Genomic DNA, 6,092 nt, shown 5'->3' with positions numbered 1-6,092 from the left:
CTGGTAAGGTCAACCCTCGGGCTGTGTGATAACTTCACTCCAGGGGATTGTTGTGGAGATGGGCATAGACTCTTCCCTCTTTACCCACCTGACACTCTATAGTTATTAAGTAAAGACTGTTTGTGTTTGTGTGTTTGTGTGTGTGTGTGTGTGTGTGTGCGTGACATTGGGGGTGAGTTAGTGAGAGGGGGGTCCTCCTCTCCCTGCAACCATACTCCCTGCAGACAAGGAATACATGGGGAAGGCAGCATGGGAGGCTACTAAGCACTGGAAATTATGTTATGATCACGGAAGCGAATAAGCATCCTGACGTATCTGCTTTGTCTGCTGCTACTCCACTGTTCCGTGTGTGTGTGTGTATGACAGAGTAACAGGTAGGACTTAGTGTGAGATGAAGTGTGAAGAAAAAAGCATATTAAAAAAGCATTTTAAAAGCATTTATAGATTGCCACATCTCAGCCTTTTATGAAATAATGTAAAAGTACAATTACATTACATCATGCATAAAGAGGCAGTCCTTATTCATGCATTGGCACTCACATATGTGTAAGATGTGATGTAGGAAAAAATGACGTAAGCATTTTGGTCCTCCCCTGTGGAAAGATTATCCCAGGTTCTTTAGGATTCTTTAGAAATATTCCAAATATGAGTCGAGGATTTAACTCATCAACCTATTCCAGCGTTTCTGTTTGATTCCTGGAAAGCTACATTTCCAGGTCGCAGTAAAAATCTTATTTAGTATTGGTGAGTGGTCATTTAAAGCCGTTCAAACTCACGCTGCTGAACCCTGCATCTTTAAAAAGGGATTTAAATTCATCCCCTTGGAAAGCAGCAGAACAGTAGCAGCATCCTTTGGGGACTCTTCTTGCAGCTTACTACCGACGACTCAGACTTTGTGCAGAGGAAGCAGAAAAAGACAACAAAAAGGTAAACAAATCAATCCAACTCTTTTTGAACATTAGAGACTCACACAGCAAGCAGTGATAATATTATCCACAAACGCACTGACATGGTGAGAATCAGTCATAATGCATAGAAAAGATTTCTTTCATTATTTTTTATTAAAATAAGTTTTTCTTGCTGTTTCAGTTTTTTACTGTTTACATGCATGCAAGAAGACTATTTGTAAGAATGAAGATATACACACTTATATTTCTATAGATCTTAACCAAAATTGATTGATTCATTCATTCATTCATTCAAGCCTCATGCAGAAAGACATCCAGGAAAAATGTGCTAAAGAACATGGCCTGTGTCCTTCAGTATCCTGCTGGACAAGCTGATCCCATTTGAACTTGATTTCAACACATAATAGTCATGTCAAGGACAAGGTCAAAGCACTTTAGCTTACTTCAAGTGGTACGTAAGAATGCTGTGATAACCATGAATGTGGCAAGGAAGCATAACAAACCTTCAACATACTCAGAAGTCTTAAGGGCAATTTATCTATATGATAAATGTGGGATAAAGGATTAACATTTACTCTGGAAAAATCAATATCCACAAGTTCAGATTCTTTATATATTTCATTTAGCGTCATTAAAAAAAAAAATCAACATCCTAAGCAGCTCTTTGTTGTGGAGTTTCTTGTATTCAAACAACTGACTATAATACCACAATCTATCTATAACCTTCATCTTTGTCAGGAAAGAGTGTAGCATGACTTAAGGGTCAAAATCAATAGGAAAGTACCACTGCTTGGGGTTGAAGCCAGTGCAAAGGTACATTAAAGTGCAATGCCACCATCGGCTACTAGAAAAATCTCTGGCTTCAATATACTTCCATTCAAAAAATGTCCCGGTAGAAATAGTAAGTCAATCAGTGGGCTGGTCTCATTTTGGAAATGATTGCTCTGTTAATAATATTTGAAGACTTACAGTATGCTGTCTGTCCTGCAGGCATCTGTTGCTGTCCCTGACCCTGGGACCGGCACTGAGTTAGACTCCAGTTGGAGTTTTCAGAGTTTGAAAGGTAACACCATTCAAACCATTGGGTTACGTCACCCCTTGCTACATCTACATTTATACACATCATCAGAACATATTTAACTAGGGTGTTTTGATAGTTCAGTAGTTTTAAGATATGGTTTGACTACAGCCAGCATGTCATTCCCCTCTCTCTCCGCAGACTTCCTCTATCTCTCTAATAAATGTGGCAACAAAGATAGTGAACAAGAAGAAGACTATTAGAAGGCAAACATCCATCCATCATTTTAAATATTCAAAAACTGCTTTACAGATGTTTAATGAGGGAGAAAATGAACCAAATGGGACACTGAATGTAAATTTAAGTTTTTTGTTGTTTACAGGAGAAACCACAGAGCACCTTTAAATGTCCAGTCAGTGGATGAGGTTACAAACTATTTAGTATTGCCTGCCACAACATTATACTTACCTTGATTCTAATCTTGACTGCTTACATTAGAGTCAGCTTTTTCGCCAAGATCAACAGCCGCAAACTACTGTGTTCTCAAAAGAATAAGCTGTACATAGTCAGCCCTCACAAGTATAGATTACCCCCCCACCCCCCGCCGCCACCACCACACACACAGAAACTTGTAGCGCTTCTCTGTTCCCATTTGATAACATCTCTCTTATAGATTTTTTTTCCACAGCTGAAGCAATTTTATTATCATGTTTCATCTCAGCCGTGAACATATTCAGGGGAGTTCATTCGTCCATGTGATTACCTGTATTGTAAGTTTTTTTTTTAAATGTGCTGGAATAAAATACATATGCAATCCTTATCTCATATTCCAATAATTACTGTTGTGTCAGATACAGTCATTTACCAGTGTTTACAGTAGGCTCTTCATTAACATTGTACTTTTTCTTCTCATTGATTTTTCTCAATCTTATGGGAGGGTACTTATCACTCTGCTGCCTGCACACACACACACACACACACACACACACACACACACACACACACACACACACACACACACACACACAAATGATTTTGTCCAAACAGTGTGTCCAAACTTGACTGGTATTGTATATACAGTATGATGTATCATCAGCTTCCACTGCGGTCTTTCAGAAAGGCAGATGTGAAATGAGTTCTTGACAATTACTTGAGGCTATCTCTCTCTTCATAAAAGCTCTCTGTTGACATTTCTATCAAAGAAATGTATCTGGTTGATCATCCATCCTCAATCCATCCAATAAAAGCATGGCACTCAGGGGTTTTCACTACAATTGAGTAGTGTATGTGCAGGTGTGAGAACTTTACCCACATCAAAGAATAGTAATGATTTTCTTCTGAAGCACCCAGTAAAACAATATGTTTCTACAAAGCCACTTACAGAAGACGACTGTACTATCTCCTCTGACCAAAGAGCCATTCAGTTCATTTGAATGTTCAGTCATAAAGGATAAACCTCAGTGTGTTTATATTTTTATAAATAGGTTTTATCACTTTTGTTTCGATAGGCATATTGTGATAAGAAATGACTGTTAAATATCTAAGACAGTTGTTATCTTATTTAACACTGTCAAAAGAGTATTAAAACTGACTTGTGTACTGATGCTTGAAGTAAAGGCCTGTCAATAAATAGCCTTATCAAAATATATCTGACATTTAAAAGTAATGCAAAAGTTACTTTCACTAGAAACCAATTACTTTTATATATAGTACTTTGTAAAGTACTTCAATTGCTTTTGAGAGTAGTAAATAGTAACTATATCTAATTAAAACTGACTGTCAATGAGCTAAAGTGATTTAGAATTCTTAACTAAATCATTCATCTGCATATAACCATATTCATTAGTGAATTTTCAAACCATGTTTTCCTGACTGACTGCTCCAGAAAATATGCTTCATTTGAAAAACCCACAACAACAACACAAAAACATAAAATAAAACAAGACATCCAAAGGAAATTTCGCTCTGACTGATTCTGTAAGTGTGTGTGTGTTTATGTCTTTGCAATGCTTCACTGCAGCATCCCCCGCATAATCGTTATTGATCTTTATGTGCAGTATTTTGTGAGTTCATAAACTGGAGTTCAAGGCAATACAGTCAGATACGGTCTGATTAGTTTGCATTATTAATATTGTGTTCTTAGATGCTTACATACACTACTGTGTATATTTATATACACCTCAGCTTCCAGGTGCATCAGGGTGGATGTTGAGCATATAGCTCCTTTGAAAATGCGAAACCGAGTAGATTTCTGCAATATTGTTGCCTGTATGTCTTTGTTTCTCACAATCATGCACCCGAAGCTTCCTGTGGAATACTTAAGTTTACCTTGTGGTCCGTCCTCAAGCATCTTTCCTTGTGTGTATCTGTGTGTTTTTGCCCACATCTGACAGACTACTGTGATACTGTGATTTTGAAGTCGTCACAGACTTTGGCGAGTGGTGCATGATAATTCAGAAGTGTCTGCAGAAGACATACACTCCCCTATCAACCCTGGACAGCCTGTGGAGCTGATGTCATCTTTGTGAGAGGAAAAGATGCTTCATGCCAGCAAAAAAACATACATAAAACATGAGTTGTCAGGTTTCTTTTTTTGTCAGTCTGTTGTGCATTCATCTTCATCAGGATTCAATTCAGCATAATGTGGTTCAGTTTACATCTGGCAGATGTTCCATGTCAAACAGGCTGTTAAGACAGGTGCATGCCTTTCACTTTGATCCGGCATTTGGCCCTTTTACAGTCCTGTGGATCAACAAAATCACCATTCAAAAAATTTCCACCACTCATTTTTTTCAGCAGCTAAATGGCACAATTAAGTTATAGTTCTTAACTAAAATCACTATTCAATTTCTTAATTGCTGCAAAAATTATACTAAAATACTATAATTGTGAGTAACTAAATAACCACTTACTGAAAAAAGCCTGGGCTGCAGTGTGAGCCTGTTTTTTTTACAGGGGACCATACATGCTGATCAGTGGTGGAAAAAGTAATGACACTCAAGTAAAAGTAGTAATACTACAACATAAAAATACTCTATTACAGTACAAGTAAATATATATTTAAGTATCATCAATCAAAATGAAAGTATCAAAAGAGCAAGTAGCTGTGGTCATTAGCTAGAGTGACCCCTTCAAAGTGTTATATTGTCATATAATTTATATTACTGGATTATACTGACACATGACTGTAACACTGAGCAGCGTTTTAAGTCTATAGTCTTTACTAGTTTAGTGGAGTAGAAGTATAAAATAAAATTGTATTTCTATTTTGTTTTATACTATGTACTATATCTATACCACTGTATTTTATTTCAGGTTAAGTACATGTTTTTAAAACTGTATTGAAATAGAACATTTGAGTTCGTGTTTATTACATCCCACCACTGGCGCTGAAACAGAAAAGGTGCACCGAGATCCCGATGTCTTAGTGAAACGTTGACAGACGAAACTCAAAATGTAGCAAATATTTTCTCTTTCACTGAACTCACACATGACCAGACTGAACATCCAGATTCCTCTGCGGTTGCTGTGTTTTCCTGGAGTAATATTTATTCACCCTCACCCTCACCCCCTCTTTCTCTCTCTCCGTCTCTCTCACACACTTTCTCCCTTGCCCCCTCTTTCTCTCTCTCTCTTAACAAATCATATCAAAGAAACAGTAGAGCTGTGTGGGTAGAAAGTTGAAGGAACAGCGGTGGAGCTCCTGTCGAAACATTCTGCTCAGCACCACGGACAGCGAACGATTGGGAGCTCGGACACTAGCTATCCATCGATTTAGCAGAATTATTGGACTATTAGAAGACTGAATTGACCAATTCTTATTTGGTTTGGGAGATCTACTCATTTCAATCCATTATTCGATGACACAGAGACTTGGACTTACTGCTCGCCAAAGTAAGCCTGTTCTTATTTCGATTTCTGAATAACCCAAAAGTGTGCGTTTTAAAAAAAATAATCAAATAAATATCGCTTTGCTTTAGGGGTGCATTAAGTTACTACGTGTAGATTTCAGACACCTCCAGCACAGGGATAACTTTACATTATAGTCTACATTCATAACACAGAGCTTGTAGTCAAGAAGATCTGGCGTGCGTAAAAGCCGCGGTATTGTTACCAGTGATATTCTTGCTTGATTCACGACATACCGGATGAATTGTTTTTGTTTG

This window comes from Scomber japonicus, chromosome 2 (genome assembly GCF_027409825.1).
Source record: "Scomber japonicus isolate fScoJap1 chromosome 2, fScoJap1.pri, whole genome shotgun sequence".
Lineage (NCBI taxonomy): Eukaryota > Metazoa > Chordata > Actinopteri > Scombriformes > Scombridae > Scomber > Scomber japonicus.
This window is presented reverse-complemented; position numbering follows the sequence as displayed.